This window comes from Neophocaena asiaeorientalis, unplaced genomic scaffold (assembly GCF_003031525.2).
Source record: "Neophocaena asiaeorientalis asiaeorientalis breed wild unplaced genomic scaffold, Neophocaena_asiaeorientalis_V1.1 scaffold14, whole genome shotgun sequence".
Taxonomy (NCBI): domain Eukaryota; kingdom Metazoa; phylum Chordata; class Mammalia; order Artiodactyla; family Phocoenidae; genus Neophocaena; species Neophocaena asiaeorientalis.
In genome coordinates this window covers 13,248,131-13,268,727 of record NW_020175192.1, presented here as the reverse complement: position 1 = coordinate 13,268,727, position 20,597 = coordinate 13,248,131, and positions in this window count along the sequence as shown.

The following is a 20,597-nucleotide window of genomic DNA, read 5'->3' as shown; positions in this document are numbered from 1 at the left end:
CACCAGGGAAACCGCAAGATATATATTTTTAGTGTTACTAATAGTAGTAACTTTAAATGTTAGGCCATGAAACTCATATATTGTGGCAGAGGGGAATATTCCCCTTTTTCCCCTTTTCATTTTTTTTGTTTTGGCTGGCAATTAAAATGACATAAGGCAGATATTAGCAGGAGATAATCAAATTTATTATGTATTGTGAAATAAAATTCATATTTTATGACAAGAAAAATTGAAACAAAAAAATTTTCTCTGCCCTTTGGCCTCCTCTCTCCCCTCTACTGTGCATTGTGGATCTGCATAGATCAGACCTCTCCCATCGGCAGAAATACCTGCTCAACCATAAGGAGCAACACACTCTCCTAGCACCAACAAGACAACTCCTTAAAGATAGCTTTCCTCCTTGATCTTATAAGGGGCGATGACAATGCTTAGATCTGGATTGTGTAAGCTGTCAGTAATACATATAATGTACAGCCCTCTGTCTAAAATAATTTATTTATAACTGTGCCTTGAGTTCTAACAGAACAGTTGTCAGAGCTTTCTGAGATGCTTTTCCTGGGTTATAATCTTCAAATTTGGTTCGAATAAAATTTCGTAGAGTATTGATTAATTTTTGTTGACAGTATGTATGGTGAATTCATACAAGCATGAGGGGTTCCAAAAACAGTAAGGCGAGATGAGGTATATATGTCATTGTGGACTAAGGAGAAGGAGGTAGGTGTTGGGGAATTCAAAAGGAAGTAAGGTACTGCGTTTTTTCTTAATATTTTGTTAAGGACTCTTGTATCTATAATTTTTTTTAATTTATTTGTTTATTTACTTATTTATGTTTTGGCTGCGTTAGGTCTTCGTTGCTGCGTGCGGACTTTTCTCTAGTTGCGGCAAACGGGGGCTACTCTTTGTTGCGGTGCACGGGCTTCTCATTGAGGTGGCTTATCTTGTTGCGGAGCACAGAGTCTAGGCACGCGGGCTTCAGTAGTTGTGGCTTGCGGGCTCTAGAGCGCAGGCTCAGTAGTTGTGGCGCACGGGCTTAGTTGCTCCACAGCATGTGGGATACTCCCAGACCAGGGCTCAAACCCATGTCCCCTGCATTGGCAGGTGGATTCTTAACCAATGAGCCACCAGGGAAGCCCTGTATCTATGATTATGAGGGATATTGGTCTGTAGGTATTTTTTTTCTTTTTGGTACTGATTTTGAAATCAGGGTAATATTAACTTCATACAATGAATCGTGACATGTTCATTCCTTTTCTATTTTCTGGAAGAGCTTGCATAGAATTGATGTTAATTCTGTAAACATTTGATATAATTCTTCAAGTGACCTTGATATTTCTTTTTTGGAACTTTTTAACATTATGAATTCAATTTACTTGACGGTTGTAGGGCTGTTGAAATTGAGGTGGAGTCTGAAAGCCAGGCTCTCCACTCATCCCCCATGGACACCCGCAGCAGGAGTGGTGGGGGCTCCTGTTACGCTGGCTGAGAGTGGGAGTCTTGCTCCCTTTATGCACCTCATTAATGCTGGTAGACCTTGAAAGTCCTCATCTCCCCCTGGCTTCCCTGGCACCACCCCACACAGTAAGGGGATAGATGCCTGATTACTGTGGGTGAGGAGGAAGGGCCAGGCTCCCCGGGTGGTCTCCGCCTGATGCCACAGGGGGACCTCACTGCAGGCTCTCTATTTGGCTTCCAAGGCGGGTATTGGGGCACCTTGGGACAGCCTTGCATGGGTGGAAATCTCCACTCAACTATATTGGCATCGGTAGAGATAGGACCGCAGCTCTTTCTGAGTTATTTGGCTGGAGAAGAGAGGTTATTGTATGCAAGTTTTCTGTCTTGCAAGTTTTCTCTCTTACAAGTTTTCTCCTTTCCTAGTCCTTTGGCTAAAGAGAGTAGGCTTTCGTTGAGTTTCTTTTGTCTACACTCTTAGGCATTTCTGGCTTACTGGCTTCTTCAGCTCCTAGTCAGAGATGTATGAGGACAAAAGAAAACTGAGAGAACTCACCACTGTGTTGTTCCTTAGGCCCTGGGTTCCCCTAGCTTCTCTGCCTTCCTTTCCCCACCTTCAGAGTCTTCTATGCTTGTTTTAGTGCACTGAGCAGGAAGAATAAGGAAGAGACATCTATTTCATATCCTTGGAGATGGAATTCTCTGTGCTACCTTATTTTTACAAAGGTTTTTTAAAATTTTTATTGAAATATAGTTAATTTACAGTGTTGTGCTAGTTTCAGGTGTACATCAAAGTGATTCAGTTTTATATATATGTAGTTTCATATATATGTATATATAGTTATATATATATATATAATTTTCCATTATAGGTTATGACAAGATACTGAGTATAGTTCCTGTGCTATACAGTAGGTCCTTGCTGGTTATCTATTTTATATATAGTAGTATTTTAATCCCAAACTCCTAACTTATCCTTCTACCCCATCCTCTTTTGGTAATCATTTTGTTTTCTATGTCTATAAGTCTATTTCTGCTTTGTAGATAAGTTCATTTGTATCATTTTTTTAGATTCCACATATAAGTGATATCATATGATATATATCTTTCTCTGTCTGACTTACTTCACTTAGTATGATAATCTCTAGGTCCATCCATGTTGCTGCCTTTTTTAATAGTCAAAACCAGAATACCTCTTTCAAAGATTCTTTAAGCTTTTATTCATTTATTTATTTAACAAATATTTATTGAGCATCCACAATGTACCAGGCAAGGCCCCTGCCTCTGAGGAGTGTACGTTCTGGTGATGGAGACAGCCATTTAAACCAATAATTGCACAATTATTCTGATGTGGTCTGGAAGATAAAAGTCAGCTTGTGAGTTATCATCATTGCTATCATGAAAGGACATTCATTTAGGGCTTTGTTGCACATAGGCTGTACAGAGGAAAGAAAACCCAACCAAATGTCTGATTCTACTAACTTAGTTAAGAAGCAATTTTATTCTTGGCCATGTTCAAGAAGGCTGTTGCAAAAGTGATTGTTTTTATGCATCTAAATATAATGTCAATGAAAGAAGCTGCTACCCACGTTTGATGACAAAACTGTGTTTAGTTCCTTAGTATTAACCACTTAGAGCATGCAGATGATTTCCACGCCTACTCCCTTGACCCACTCAAATGCCAAAAAAGTCTAGTTTCCTTTCAGTCTTCCCATTTCTGAAAACAGCCTGTCCATACACCCCCGTTGTTCAAGTTCCAAGCCTAAAAATTGTTCTCTTTCCCTCGTCAGCCCCCTACCTCCATCCAGCCAGCAGTAAAACTTGTCAGCTGCACTCCCCAAATATCCTGAATCTGATCCCTTCTCACTGTCTCACTGCTGCAGCCCTGGACTAAATCACCACCTTCTCTGGTCAGAACTGAAGCAAGAGCTCCCAGATGGGTTTGCCTGCGTTCACTCCTGCCCCACGTTCATTGTCCCACAGCAACAGAGTGTTGTTTTATTAAGATATATTTACAGAACAGGTGAGTGAGGGATCATGGTCCCTTTTCTCATTGCCGTGGACTGCCAGATGAAGAACTGTTGCAAGTGGCTGTGGAAAGATATGAGAATAAGTCATAGGAAGTGGTTACTAAAGGCAAATGTTCTGAGACAATAAAGTACATTGTCTTGTGGGAATGTAAATTGATGCAGTCACTATGGAAAACAGCATGTAGTTTCCTCAAAAAAATTAAAAGTAGAACTACCATATGATCCAGCAATCTCACTTCTGGGTATTTATCCAAAAGAAACAAAATCACAATATTGAAGAAATATCTGCAGTCTCATATTCATTGCAGTATTATTCACAAATAGCCAAGACACAGAAGCAACCTAAGTGTCCATCAACAGATGAACTGATAAAGATGTGGCATATATCAGCATATACAATGGTATATTATTCGGCTATGATGAAGAAGGAAATCCTGCCATTTGCAAAAACATGGATGGACCTTGAGGGCATTATGCTAAGTGAAATAAGCCAGACAGAGAAAGACAAAAATGATCTCACTTACATGTAGAATATTTTTAAAAAGTCAAACTCATAGAAACAAAGTAGAAAAGTGGCTGGTGGGTGAGGGAAACAGAGATTGACAAACAGGTACAAACTTTCAGCTATAAGATGAATAAGTTCTGAGGATCAAGAGTAAAACGTGGTGACTATAGTTGATAACACTATATTGCATATGTTGTTTTAAATCTTCGGCCAGATCACGCCACTTCCCTGTGGTGAACCCTCCTAATGCTTTTCTCACACACTTGGAATAAAAGTCAAGCATCCTGCCCTGGATTTCCAAGTCTGTCTTGAATGGTCCTCTGCCTCTGTTTCTCTTGTTCTGCTTTCATCTTGAGCCTCATCTACTTTGCCCCCCAAACTCCAGTCATAACAGCCATCTTTCTGGTTTTTAAACACCACCATGCTTGTGCAGCCTTAGGGCCTTTGTACTGCCTGATCTTTCTGCCTGGAATGTTCTTCCAGCTAACCTGTGATGGCGGGCTGCCTTTTGATTTTAGATCTCAGCTTAAATGTTACCTCCTCTGACCATCTAATTGGACTGATCGATAACCCCTCTATTATTCTTTATGAAGTCACCTTTACAAAAATTCTCAGGCATAACATGTATCACCTGTTCCTTTTCTTGTTTATTTCTTTGTACTCTATTTTGCCCAGTAAAATATCAATTCCACGAAAGAAGAGGGACATTCTCTGTCTTCTTCACTGTCCCTAGTAGTTCCTTAATAAATATTTATTTACAGTGTGTGCCTCTGTTTCCTCATCCATAAAATGGAGATAGTTAATCATACCTATCCCATGGGGCAGCTGTGAGGATTAAATATGTTAATATTTACTCTGCATGTAGAATAATCCTTAGGCCATGGCAAGTGCTTATACGTGTTAGCTATTATTTTCAGGGGCAGGTGAATGGGTAATATGGCCTATCAAAGTCTCTTCCAGTTTTGCAAACTAAAAGAAACTTGAATTTACATTTAGTAAAACTGAGTGAAATTTGAAATTTAATGAAAACAGATGCTGCCATTTATTCCTCTTCTTAGTATGTATAGTGGACAAAAGAATCAAGAGTTTTGATTTTAAAACTTTGGGCCATTCTATGACTGCATTTTATAGCCTTGAGAATATCACTTAATCACTCTAACCCATTTCTGAGATGGAAACAGCAACTGTTACCCTTCTCCCTGTGAGCAGGGTTGGTTCTAGGACTATTACTGCAGGGGGCAAATACCCATCTAACTGGCATCCCCTTACCCTAGCTGAGCTCTGCCTTCATCCTTCTCCTCCATGTTCCGCATCCAAATGTGTTCTCAGGAAAGTACCGGACGAACTCATCACATGGAGGTGAGTGACTAGGGTGGCTTCACACATCAACACTACCAGCATCATTTGCGTTTGAACTGTTTCCTTTTGCAGAGCATCAGTCATTAATAAGCCAAATAAGCCTTTTGGGCATCCCCAAACCCATTATCTGTGCATAGCTGCCTACATAGACACCTGCCCCAGTTGTGAAAACTTGTCGCAAATAATCCAGATGAGCACTCTACAAGGCAGACCTCCTCTCTCACAGACCTGTGCTCCTAGGGATTTATCAACAGCCATGTTTACGGGAGCCAGGGTGACCACACTGAGAGTGTGAAGGCATTCAGAGGCATGCAAATGAAGTGACACCTTGGAGGGAGATCTTCGGCTATGGTTTACAAGTATTTGAAAATGCCAGAGAGATTTTAGATATAATTGTTCAAGTCATGAACACAGTTACCTTCCCAATAGCTCGAATGATTACATAATGGTAACACAGAAGACATTTAAAAATAAATGGAGGGTCTCCCTGGTGGTGCAGTGGTTGAGGGTCCGCCTGCCGATGCAGGGGACACGGGTTCGTGCCCCGGTCCGGGAAGATCCCACATGCCGCGGAGCAGCTGGGCCTGTGAGCCATGGCCGCTGAACCTGCGCATCTGGAGCCTGTGCTCCACCATGGGAGAGGCCACAACAGTGAGAGGCCTGCGTACCGCAAATAAATAAATAAATAAATAAATAAATAAATGGAAAGAAAAATTGAAGTGTATTGTGTGGAGATAAAAGTAAGAGTTAGGTGTCTCCCAGCTTTTACTGTTCTTTCCCCTGAATGTGAAGAGGGGCACGGTACAGAAACTGAGCTTGGACAGCTCCATGGATCAGAAGAGAATGTTAGACAGGAAAAGATTTGCAAGGACCTGTCAAGTATTCCCTGAACAGAAAGGGAGCAGCCTGTTTCCTCAGAATGGTCTGTGTGCCATCATGAAATCCAGTACCAAGAACCAAAATTAGCCCAAATGACCCTCAAAATTAGCCACGTCAAGGAGTTGAGCTTAGTTATATCATGAATCATATCTTCAACAGTGATACTAGCAAAACCCTCTTTTTACAAATCAACACTCTTTGGGGACTTTGATGGTATAATGATAATAATACCATTAATAACAATAATATCTAACACTTAACAAGCACTACTTGTGCCAGGTACTCTTTCTGAGGACTTCATTATTAATAATAATGTAATTTAGCATTTATATTAATAATAATATGGGAATATTAGCTAGAGGGATAGTAACTCACTTGATGATCATTCAGGAGTTACAGGTACTTTCAGTCCAGTGAGAGTAGTGGGTTTTGTTGGTTGCATTTCATAGACAGCAGTGTGTTGGGCTGTGTGGTACGGGTGCAAAGAGGAAAAACTGTAAAACCTCTGACCAGGAGATCTGCTCTACAGCGAGACCCCTTCAGGGGCTCAGACAGAAAGGAATTCTGCATGAGGATTCAGGGACCTTGTTTGGGCTCAATCAGAAGGAGGCCTTGTTTACTCCTTTCACGTGTTGGCCATGGGAAAGGAAGAGGAAGTGGGGACCAGCAGTTGTGCCAGGCACACGCCACACCTTTGCCACTTCCGCCTCAGGACTTCTCTAACTGTCTGAAATAGTGTCTTCTGCCCACTTCTAAGGAAGGAGTGGCTATTTCCATGGGAAGCAAAATTCCACAGTGGCAAGAGAACAAGGTCTAATCTGGTTCTAAAATTAGAACAGCACCGACAGAACAAAGATTTTTGTGTGTATGTTCTGGTCATCATCCGAAACACTCACACACAGTGATCATATTGTTCAAAGCAAATTTCATTACCCACAGTCCCAGCCACGGGATGCTTTTTTTAAAACCTTCTTTGTTTCAGATTTGCTGAGTTATTCAGACTGTTAAAAAGCTAAGTGCATGTAAGAGCTCTAAATCAAGTCATCTGTCTAGAATATTTCCTTTGAGGAAAGTTCCTTTTTTCATTCTATCTCTCACCCTCACCACCACCACTCCCTGCCCCCGCCTTTTTTGGAATAAAAAGACTTCAAAGGGTAAATTGCTTTATTTTTCCTCTAATGGTATCCTGGAAAGAAGAGGCAGCCTTTTGAAATACATGTCTATCTGTGAATGCCAGAAAAAAAAAAGGGCATAGCTGTTATCAGCTCCTGCCATCAACATTTTTTAATTTAAAGAAGTATTCAGCTGTCTGAAATTAGGTTGCAGACTCTCGGGTTGCATATCTTGTGGGTGGGATTTCTTGGTGATATAAAACAGCATTTAAGAACTGATATGCAACTTGGGATGGGAGAAATACAATGAAGAGTAGAAGATACACTGTGTTGGGAGAGAAGGGAGGGTGCGTGAGTGTGTAGATGGTGAATGGATTAGAAGGGGGAAGAAATTGCCCACAGTGCAGACATTCAGTGACCCCCATTTCAGACAGGTCAGAGAGCTACTGCTGCCTCCTTTCATAGATTTTGCTAGAGGCGTCTAGAAGTGAACATGCCCTTAAGCTTTCTCAACCAAGAGATGAACTTCTGAAAAAATATTCACTCCTTCCACGCAGACCATCATTCCAATTTTCCCCTCTAGGCACTGCTTTATAAAAATCATATTGTCATCCAACACAGGAGTCCTCTACCTCGACACTACTAACATTTTGGGCTGGATAGCTCTCTGTACAGGGGGCAGGATTGTGCACTGCAGGATGTTTGTCCACACCCCTGGCCTCTCTCACGCTGGTAGCATCTCCCCCCGGCCCAGGACAACCAAAAGTGTCTCCAGAACTACCGAGTATCTTTTTGGAGACAAAATCACCCGCAGCTGAGAACCACTATTCTAACCCAATGAACCACACACTACTAAGAAAAACACAAATTGCTGAGAAACATCTAATTGGCAGATAGAAGCCATTGCCATCATTTTTTAAAAACCCACCCAAGGAAGGAAAATGACCTCCAATTTCTAAGTGAAAACAGGTCACTCCTTTCACTTACATACAAGAATGATAACAAGGCAGAGCTTAGCTCTGTACAAAGTCCTGTGAATTTTATTTGTGACTTTCGTTATGGAATAAGTTAACATGAGTCAGTCACAGCTGGCAATTCTTAGGGTGAGACACAATGATGGGAAGAGAGTCAGGGTAGCTGTTGGAACCAACTTCACTCATTTTACTCCTAGAGTCACCATTAGATAGGCTCCATGGATGTGTTGCCCTTACAATTGTGGATCAGAATGTCACCTTGTGAGATCAGTGGGAGATTCACCCATGAACACAGCATGAGAGTTGAGCTCCCTCTCTCACCTTCGCGTAGACTAAGCCACAGTCACCTCTGTGGCCCCACCATGCTTGGCTCAGGTGTCAATCTCTTGTCAGCACCTGAAGCAGTTTACTGCCCCTCTCCCCTCTTTTTCTCAAACATACTCTTCCTCAAAGCCTAGAGATTGTGGCTTATTTTACGAGCACCATGCCGGGTAGGCTCTTAATAAATATTGGTAATTGATTAAGCCCTTACACCGTCACTCTGGGTAAATTCAAATGGCCACAGAGTTCCTATTGTTTTATAAAGTTACTTCCAACAGTAAGTTAATACTCCAGAGCTGAAATTGTCTAAAATTTGTTGGAAATTATAAACACAGGTAACATCTTTTCCTCCATATATATTTTGTGAATAAAGACAAAGCAAATAAAATGGCTTCCAAAATGTATCTATGTGCAGACCCAAAATAATTACATAAAACATATATATATTTTTGTGATTTATGTGCCTACGTATACACTGTGAATCTATTCCATAACTTGTGAGGGCTGTTTGTGCTTGAGTATTATTCATTTGTTTGTGCTAATCAATATATATTGAAATGATATGCTTAAGAATAATAAGAAGACAATGCATGAATAACTATCTTTTTATGCAAGACATTTTTGAAGCATCAAATAAACGTTCTTTGTAAAAATACACATTTTCCCCTCATATCTTGCATTTACTCACATCTCAAATAAACCCAGAAAAATAAAGTACTAGACTGCTGGGAAATCCCTGTCACTTTGTTAGAAATCTCAGAAGGGAAGGCTCTGGTAAACCATAGATATGACAGCGAATTTCAACAGCGACTGTCAAGTACTATGCGTGTTTCATTAACAGGAGAAGCTGAATTGGGACTCCACAAGACTGTGACTGAATTAATAAGCCTGGCTTCCTTTGTGAAGATAGTTCCTTCAGGGCATGCTAATAATGGGCCTGCTTGTTCAGCTCCAGATAGGGAATGTCAGAACAACAGTTATAATAAGACATGAGATGGGAAGTGGCCTCTGCACTTTTCAGTTTTATAGCAAGCTGTTAAGGGTTTAATGAGATACATGGTCAGAGTGACCCTTTCTGCTGAGGTATGCTTTCAGCCCCTCCACGGGAGCTACTGTACCCCACCCAAGTGACGGGGTGGGGGGGAAAGTGATAAAGTTACCTCCAAAAGTAAACCACGTTTTTAAAGTATTTCTTTTGGAGAATGGATTTATAGCACGATGGCAGGAAAGCTCAGTTTGGTATTGGACGGGTATCTCATGGTCTGCACCTGACCATGAGAGCGTCCATCATCCGAGTGGATGGTGAGTCAATCACAGGACAGGAGGCCGAGTGGATGGTGAGTCAATCACAGGACAGGAGGCCTCCTGCCCCGCAGTGCGAAGTTGAAACAAAAACAATTGCAGTGTGTTATGTGGTGTATCACATTGATTGATCTGTGGATGTTGAAAGATCCTTGCATCCTTGGAATAAATCCCACTTGATCATGGTGTATGATCCTTTTAATGTGTTGTTGGGTTCTGTCTGCTTAAAAAAAAGGAAGGAAGGAAGGGAGGGAGGGAGGGAGGGAGGGAGGGAAGGAGGGAGGAAGGAAGGGAGGAAAACAACTCCCCCCGCCCCCTCCCCACCACCACAAAAAAACCCAAAAACAACAGTTGTGGTTATGCACAGAAAGAGCGGCACTAACTCTAGATGTAGCGCACACAGCAGCAGGGATAAGTCATGGTCCTAAAGCAGAAGAACTCTAGAAATGCTGATTGCATGGATGGGTGAATATATATCAAGCAATACCCCTGAATCCTGTTTCAGAGTAAACTTATTACATGAAAAATCAAGCTAATAAATCAAGCATCCACATTACACAGAATTTATCTGTATGCTTTTAAAGTTTTTATGTTCCCCTAGGACATTTAAAATGCAATTGATTAAACAGTGCAAGAAATGTTCTTCCTTTGTTTCTCTGTCTTTTTTATATTTTTTTCTGAAATAAACACATATTTCTTGTTTAGAAGGAAAAATAATAAAAATTATTTTAGAAACAGTTTAATTTACAAAAGTGGTATTTCCATGCACACTTTTTGAAGTAAATTATTCGAGTCTTAGAGCTGGTGCCAGCTCCACTTGTGGTTAGCAGCTGTGCTTTGCCTTGCCTGACTCTGCAGCCTTTTTGTGGGACGAGAAAGCCGAGGTCCAGGGAAGGTGAGCTATGTACCCATAGGGACAGATGTGACTAGAACAGGTGGACTCACAACCTAGGGATCCTTTACTGAGAGGGACACACTTAAATAAAAAGAACAGCAAGGTTGAATGTAAAAGACAGTTTATGCTAAATTGAGTTACTGGACTCTAGAGTGTTTCTATTGTTATCAGATAAATTATGCCACCTCTTCAGTGTCTTTGGATGTCCAGACATCTGTGTGACATCAAGTGGTAAATAATAGTACTATCACCATCATGTTCATTAGCAGGTACTTGACTTGAATGCCTGTAGTTATAATTAAGCTTTTCCTTGGGAAAAATTTCAATACCATGTTCAGCTTTCTGTAGGGTGTTTGCCAAGCTATGTCTGCAACCGTCTTATGTGGTACAAATCAATTCACCAACATCTCCAACATGGAGTTTTCATGGGGAAGAAAGCAGTTAAGATTTAGAGCAGGTGCTGCTTTGACTATTAATTATAAACCCTGTAGAACACATTGAAATGTCCAGTATAATTCTGAGAAACATCTCATTCTAAATTGGAAATTTTTGTTTTTTGCGGTACGCGGGCCCTCTCACTGTTGTGGCCTCTCCCGTTGCGGAGCACAGGCTCCAGACACGCAGGCTCAGCGGCCATGGCTCACGGGCCCAGCTGCTGCATGGCACATGGGATCTTCCCGGACCGGGGTACGAACCCATGTCCCCTGCAACGGCAGGCGGACTCTCAACCACTGCGCCACCAGGGAAGCCCTTTTTTTGCTTTTTAAGGAGACAGCCTTAGGCAAATTCAAGGTGTAAATATTTTAATGGATGCAATAAAAAGTTGAGACTCTCTGAAACTTAGGTTATGAAAGCACTCAGTTCTATTAAATGACTCCAGGAATGAGTAGGAGGTTGTGAAGGATTCTGATCCAGCAGAATATGAAATATTAATATCAGTATTAAAATTTTTGATAGTCATAGTAAACTTGGGCTAAAATAAATGTAGTCCAAGGACAGAGAAGAGGTCTGTTGTCCCTGGTGGGTGTAGATCTGGGGTGGTCCCAGCTCCCAGGGGATGCAGGGAACAATAGAATGAGAGGTTGGGATACTACAACGTGGCAGGTGGGACTGCTTCCTTCAGTCCCATGTAGGAGCCATGAACATGGGCACTCTGGCCCCAGGAAGCAGCTCATATATAGCTGGGGAAACATGGGATGCCAGGCCCAGAAGACCATTTATTAATGAACACAGCACGTTGAGAGTACACTCTGCTTTCCCCTACATCACTGGAGACAAGCCTTGTTAAAGAAGCACAGTACTCACAAACAGGTAAGGGAGGGTCTCAAATGCAAATGTGAGTCCACACCAGAGTTACCTAACATGTTAGATAAATAAACAACATGAGAGAGACACTAAAACTTATAAACAAAAGAACTGAGATAAATGAAAACGAGTTGAGAGAAGAAAGAGGTGCAGGCATTAAAAGAAATGTTGTTATGAATAATATCTTCAGAGGAAATAACAGAGATTACACATCTGTAAAACAAAATCAGGTTATATGAACAATCATCAGGGAAACTGAAGATAAAAATCACCATTATTGAAAGAACCATTTCAATAGATGGATGGTGAGGCAAAGCTTAAAAGCAACACTGTAGAGAGTGGAGCTAAGAAATTGAGAAGATAGTTCAAAAGAACAAAAAGATGAAAAATGAGAAAATGGAATTAAAAGGCTTAGAGAACGTCTCCAAACATTATAACATCTATCTTAAGGAAGAGAATAGAAAGAAGAAAGGAAAGAAAATAGTCTGAAAACAGTACAGGAATATTTCCCTGGGTGGAACTATAATACCAATTGGTTAGATTTTATTTCTACTCTCAGAAATTAACTATATCAGCAATTACCATAAAATAATTCACCTGCTAAATACTCTCAGAATGGGTCAAAACCAAGATAATTCAAACTATATGCTGCTTACAAGAGATACAAACATGACACAGAAACACATCTATGGGGAAAAAAAAATCTTTGAAAAAGATTTACAAAACAGATGGTAACAAAAAATCCTTAAGTGTGATAACATTATATTAGACAAAACAGAATTTGAAGCAAAAAAAAAAAAAAAATCAAAAGAAACAAAGAGGGTATATGTCATATTTTGAAGAGGTGCAGTTATCCAGGAAATTATAACATAAATCCTAATGTAGCCAACAAATTGCCTGAGTTACATAAAGCAAGAGCTGGGATAAGTACAAAGAAAAATAATATTCACAATGCTAAAGGGAGATTTTAAAATATTTCCCAATAAAATGGTCAGATAGATACAGATACATGGGATTCAAATGACATAATAAACTTAATTCAGTATGCATACATGACTGGTTTAAAAATATTTACAATAAAAACCTCCAAATTTTATGTGTGTAGATATAAAATACATACACATACTTTTAAAACATACATGGAACATTCCTAAAACTGTCCATGTATTAACACAAAGAAAATCTTCACAAATTCTGAAATTCCTAATCAAGCAAACATTAGACAGACCACACTCATTGATCACAATGCAATACGATCAACATGAAATAGAAAGAAAACACAAATCTAAAAACAATCCAACTGGATTTTAAAAACTCTAAATCCTTTCAAGTTAAAGGAAAAATTTAAATAGAAATTGCTAGCTATTCAGAAATGAACTACTATAAGAAAAATATATCAAAACCTGAAGCATACAGGCAGTGCTCAGAGGAAAATATATAGAATTCAGTGCTTTTGTTGGAAGACAGTGTTGGATTCCTTAATTTATGAAGGCCTGAAACCTAACCAAACTGGCTTAAGCAAATGGAAAAACATATTGGTTTATGTAATTAAAAAGTCCAGGGTAGTTTTCAGGCATGGTTAGATCCAGGTGCTGAAAAAAAATTCGTCAATTCCTATTTCCTCAGTGTTGCCTTTATTCTCAGGTAAACTCTCCCCATATGACTGCAAAATAATGGTCAACTGCAGGGCCTGGCATATATATTCTCAGTTCAGCAACCCCAAGAGGAAGAGAGCCTTTTTTGGCAAGACGCAAGAGTCCTCAGACTCACTCCAATGTGATCCCTTTGAATGAGAAGTTGGTGTGCCCCACTCAAAACAGAAATACTAAGTAAGGATGCATAGGAATAAAATCTAATTCTGTAGGAAAGATTAAAAATAAACTAAGGTTGTACTCAAGAGTTAAAAAAATAATGTAAACCCTAAGAGTAAAAAAAAAAAAAAAAAACAACTAATTAAGCAAAATGTTATAAAAAGATGAAAAAGTAGTGGAATTTATGAATTAAAAAAACTACTTTACAAAATAGACAAATCTTTGGCAAATCTGATCAACAACTAGTGTGGAAACAAACACAAGCAAAATTAGGATTGAGAAAGAACAGAACTCAGGACATGGATTTCTAAAACTATAAAAGAATACTTTTTATGACTTTGTTTTAAATATCATAGAAAATATAAGTGAAAGAGATGATTTTCTATGAAGATAAAATTAATCAAAATTTGGCTTAAGAAATACACCTGACATGAGAAAATCACCCTCCCCACCACACACACACACACACAACCTGAAAAGGGCAGTCAAAGATATATTCCTAATAAATGCCACTAGGTTTGGAATTTTGACAAGTACAGTCTACTAAGCTTTCAAGAAAAGATACCTCCAACATTGTATAAACTGTTCCAGAGCTTAGAAAAGTATGCAATACCTCCCAATTCATTTTATGATTTTGGCATAATTCTGATGGCAAAACTAGGCAAAGAAAGTATGAGGAAATGGTATGCAAATCTGACATATAAACAAAGGTGCAAAACCCCTAAATAACATATCTACAAATAGACTCCTGTATTTAATACGAAAGTTCCACAAGATACATAGATTCAAGGCTTCCATATAAGTATAGATAACATTATATTCACTGATAATAACCATTAAGCATTTCAATGAAAAACTCCTATTTTCAACAGAAACAAAAGATAAAATGCTTAGTAATGTCCTAGCTAGAGCTATGCAAGACCTAAATGGAAAAATCTATTATAACATTTCCAGAAAGGCGTGTACTGAGAGCCGAATAAGCAGAGGTAGTCCAAGGTCCAGTAGGAGAAGAGGAATTTCCATCATCTCCCCTTTAACCTCTGTGCTTCTGAGATCAGCCGCCCACAGATGAGGAAGTTACATCCTAGGCTGAGGGATGGTCCTCAGCCCAGGGAACCTGAGGCCCGGGGATGCCTTCTGCTTCCCGGGACCTCTGCTGTAGGACAGGTGGGGCGGGTTCTTCGGCCAGGTTCTTGTTCAGTATGTTACATCTTTTCCGTATGAAGCTGCTTTGTTCTCCCCCAGAAAGCAAAATTCTTCCCTTTTTTCCCCGCATTTCTCAAGGCAGGTCTTATGTGGCAAAATTCCCTTTCTCAGATTTTCTGCTTTCCAACAATTGCATGCCCATTTGGGGGAAACGGGGAGTCCCAGAAGCTGCTTTCCAGGACAAAATGATTCTCTATTCTGCTCCTTGTCACCCTTCACCCTTCAGCTATTTCTGAAGATCAGTGCAGAGTAGGGGAGGGAGGAGGGCAAGCACCCTTAGTTACCCCTCAGAGCCCCATGTGACCTGGTCAGGGCCATTCCTGGGCCTCTCAGTCACTCTCTGTCAACTGCAGGGCACACTCAGTGGAAGGAAACACCAAAATGCAAAGCATCAGCCATCCTATGGGCCTTAAGTCCCATCTGCTATCCTTCAGGTCCCAATCCCAATTCTAGCACTGACCCCACTGTTGGTAGAAAGGATGTCATCTGGAGCGGAATAAAAGGAAAAGGGCTCTGTTTGCCTTTAGGTAAGAATTCCTCAGCAACTCTTCAACAGCCTGGAATTATACTTTGTGGAGACTCTAATCCACTGGGAGAAAAGTTTGTTTGTAATAGTCATTAATAGTCACTGTGATAGTCACTCCATGGGTGCCCTTGTCTTTTTCTCCTGACTAGCTGACCCTTGTGCCTCTTAAGTTTCCAGTCACTCATCTTTCTTACCTGCTTCTCCACTATCTTCCTGAGCCTCTTCACCCCCGCCAGACTCACACACACGCTGCCCTTCCTGTTTTTTGTTTGTTTTCATTTTTGTTTGTACTTAGGCTTTTCCCCCCTTTTATCCTGCATCAGGACCTAACTCAATTCACAATTTCTTGAATTGGGGCCGATAAAGATGCTGGCTTTGGAAGCATCCATCCTGTTTTCCTCCTACCTAACTCTTCTCTTCAGTCTCTGCCCCACTTTGGGTCCAGCATTTTCTGGGGTCAGAGAGCCAGCACAGGGAGAGGGCTGCAGGGGAGGCACAGGGGTGGCAACTCAGATCCTCCCGCCCTGGGTCCAGGCAGGTGATAGGAGCTTGTGGATGGACCAGATGGCAAGCTGGCAAGTGCATGCCTAATGAAAGAGAGCAGCTGCTGCTCAGCTGCTGATTGGTGCCAGGTGGGAGTGCGGGCTCAGAGCTGCCAGGGCTTTCGATGTTTAAGAAGCCAGAATTATCTTTGTTATGAGGAACAAAGGCTGCCCAAACACTGTATAACTCTTCAACCAGATCTGGAAACCTGCAGGAGGTAACTACCAGCTGTAGCTCAAACTTAGAGCTTGTTAAAGATTGTTATCTCCCACCTGGGGATTGGTACCCAAACAAAGCAGAGAGCAGATGGGTGTCCAACAGGAGGACCAGCCCTTCCTCCCTATCCTCTCTTGGGACAGACTGGCTGATCTCAATCGTGCAGCTATGGTGCATGTCGGGCCCTGTGTTGAGCTTTTCATGTGTGTTACCCCAGAGAATCCTCACAATAACCATGAAAGCAGGGCTGCAGGACAGCAAATAAGACCACAGGGCTCCATCAGATTTGGGATTTGCGTGGGACATACTTGTACTGAACAGTTATTTGTGTTTCTGAAATTCAAATTTAATGGGGCATCCTGTGTTTTATAAAATATGTTTGTCCTGGAAGTATCCACTGAACTAGCGTGGCAGAACTGGGAAGTCTCTTCAGCACGCAAAAATGTTGGGCAAAGTGACCATGACTGTGATAGGCTCTAACTTGACCTCAGAGGAGGTTATTACCACTGAGCTTCCTAATTAAGAACTCGTCCAGCCCCTTGAACAGCAAGTGTTGCCACTGGGCGCCCTCCACGCACATGCCTGGTCATCATCTGTGAGTGTGTTCCAGCCTTCAAAAGTAGGAACAACACTGTTACTCCGAGATCTTCCCATAACTAGGCATAAGCAATGGCCATGGGGAGAAGAGGAAGGAACGACAGGCAGAGGAACTGCACAGTATCCGAAAGCTGGATGGAGAGATAGCACTGAATACAGTAGTGGCAGGGGTAGGAAGTTGCCCTCAGGTGGCACTTGGTAGCATTTGTGCTGTAGATACAAGTGCTTCCCAAGAGTGTGTCCCGAGATAGAGAGTAGCCCCCATTGCCAGGTGACCAAGCGTGCCTGGGTGGCTAGAGACCCACAGCTGGTCATCTCCATTGGAAGCAGTCTTGTTTGAGTTCCGGATTACCTCTGGGTGACATGAGTGTGACATACGAATGTTGCCATTTTTTCATGTAATGTGATATGAAAAGCATACTATAGAATTTTTATTTACATTTTCACAAAAACAGCCAACCAGACCCAGGGGCCCTTGCCAGTCACCACTCAGTAGCTTAATCTCCACATAAGAGGAGCTTTGACTCCAAGGCTACAAGTTTACATGGCTTTCACGTGTAAAGGACTAGTTACATGCCAAGTTTATACCACCTAAGTACATAGCCATGTTGAGATAACCATTATATGTGTCATCTGTAAGACACATCATTATTTTTTCTCATGGGTCCCTACCCAGTAGATTCACTGCAAATATGATGAGTTCACTACCCAAGCTACATCCCATAACTCAGATAGGATCCTGTCAGAGAGACTGAGGAAATAATTTTCTATCTGCTTGAAGCACTTTAAGCTATTCAGTGGGGGAAACATGTGGTCCCTTTAAACATTTTTTAAAAATCCCAGTCTTTGGATTGGAGCTCTTAGATTCTTTCTTTTTGTTCTCCCCTTTAAACATATGAACAACTTTTAGAAATCTGATCAGGTTGTTAAGAAGAAAAACATTTCAATGCACAAACAGATAATCTGCGAGTACAGTGAGGTGGAATGCCTGGTAAGAGAGGAAAAAATGATCTCAGCTGACCTGGGGAAGGAAGCTGGGCATGTGCCAGATAACGTGTGTGATCCTATGTCTATAATATGCTTCTTCTTAGTTTTTGGTTTTTTTTTTTAGCACAGGGACTGTCGATGCTGAGTATAACAATAGCCTTGGGTAGCAAGGAGGAGGATCTTGGAGGAGGGAGCTGGCCAGGGGCTGCTTGGCAAGGATTCAAGATCATGAGATTAGCAAATTTCCGGAAGGGATCTGCTGCAGTTACTTCAGCCTGACTGCTTCACCACCGCCTGTTTCTCTGCCATGATTGCATTTGTAAATGGGCCAAAGGCCCTAGACATTCATTCGGCAGCAATTCAGGGAGGTAGGCAGTGGGTGGAGTCCAAATGGAGCCAAGGAGTCCCCAACCAAGCGGAGAGAGAGGTGCCTGGAATACATGAGATTCTAGGGATTTGAGTCAAGAGGAAAGGAACAGGCTGGAGGTGGGACCTTATAACATAAGGAGTCCACTCCATTGTCACAATAGTGCCACCATCGTGACCTGAGCATGGAGGTTAGCCACCTTCTACCCCCCTCCTTGCTGGGTGTGGGGAATCTAGAGTTGGAAAGTGTGTGCTGACACTCAGAGAGGGGCAGGGCTTGCCATGAAGACCTCTGAGCCCCTGGGACAGGACAGAGGGAGGGACTCTAGCAGAGGTTAGGTCTTCAGGGAATAGAGGTGGTGAGTCTTTCAAGTGGAAGTTCCAAAGGACAAATGTGGCCTATCTTGCAAGATTCAGAGAGAGGCTTTCCTGTTAGAGCAGGACTAGATATAGTCTATAGCAGTGCTTCTTAAATTTTAGTACGTGCACGAATCACTCGGGGATCTTGTTAAAATGTGCTCTGGAGCAGGCCTGAGTCTGCATTTCAAACAAGTTCCCTGATGATGCTGGTGTTGCTGGGGAAAAAAAAACAAAATTCTGACCGAAATGCCAAAATATAGAAGACTTCAAAGAAAGATTTTTGAGCTGAAAAGAAGTCAAAGACAGTCAGTAAACTAGTTTTACCTGGGGTCTGAGTATGACCAGGATTGGATTAAACAACGATTTTTAACAGGTTAAGAATTGTTGCTAAGGGTAACGAATTGGTCCTAGGTGCTTGTATTTCTTTAGCATTTGCTCTAATGGTAATCAGTTTGTAAATATAATATTTTTATGTCTGCACTTAGTTCATTTAGAAAAGAGTTAAGTTCTTTTAAAAAACTGGTGCATAGGAGCTGTAAATATAAACATTTACTGAATAAACACAAACAAACAAGTGAATAGGCATTGTACATCCTGACTTTGTTAAGATAATGGGAAATACTTCACTTCAGGTTGAAATGCCATAACCTGTGCCTTCTCCTGGTCCCTCTCAGCCTCTGCATTTTATTGTGGACAGAGAAGCAGTGAGAGGGTGTCTAGCTCCTTTCTGGGACAATGTCAGACTACAGCCTCCTTCCAGAATCAGGGGCCTTTGCCTCTGGAGCTTCAGGCATGGTGGTCATACTCAGCATCCCCTGCATCCTTTGCACCTCTGGATATAGAAGCCAGGCTGGGCTCCTCACCCAGAGGGGAGGGCGCAGCCTCACCCCCTTCAGGCCTCTCTCTCTTTCCCTCCCGTCAACTCTACTTTTCACTTTGGCACTTACCCGATGATCTATTATCTATCTTCCTCTGTAGGTTGTGAAACCCTCGAGTACAGGGACTTCTTTCACTGCTGTATCCCCAGCTCCAAGAAGAGCACCCTGCAAACAGTGGTGCTAAATAAATTTTTGTCAAATGAATGCGTTTGTGAGAGAATCGTGAGGGTCTCACCTTCTCTTCCCTTCACATGAGCGTGTGAGGTGACTTCTCAGTACCCATTAAACAATTAATTCCATGCAGGCAGCTCCCACCAAGCACAGCAGTCTTGTTTCTGCTCCACCTGGAACCTCCTTCTGGATCAAGACACTGTCCTCCATCCCCACCCTCTCACCACCCCCTGGAGCCTTCCCAGCCCTAGTGATGGGGATGCCCTTTAGCTTAGCCCTTTATCTGTCTGGCCAAAAAAAAAAAAAAAAAAAAATAGTAACTTTGATTTCTAGTGTCTAATCTTTTTAAAAAGAAAAAAACAAACCAAATAGTAAAAAAGAGAGAGTAAATGATCTGGGGAGAGCATTTTTCAAAATTTATTTTTCTCAGAGTAAATAGAATAGAAACATGTCGGCATGAAGGAGACAAAAGAAATGCGGTACTTGTCTAGAGAAACCACTCTTTTATTTTCAAGATAAATTATTATTTTATGACTAGGCTTTAGAGCCTTCTCATTATTTGATTTCCTTGGTTGCATCTGCTGAGTTGTTGTGTAGCTTTATCTTCTCTTGATCTCTAGGCTAGGTGATGACTTTAGTGCCTCCACGCCTCCCATTAAACTGTCTGTGTCTTCCTACAATTTCTAGAACGTGCATCTCAAACATGGAAATGTCCCATGTGTCTCTATAAAAATCTCTATCTATAAAAGTCAAGACCTGGGCTTCCCTGGTGGCGCAGTGGTTGAGAGTCCACCTGCCAATGCAG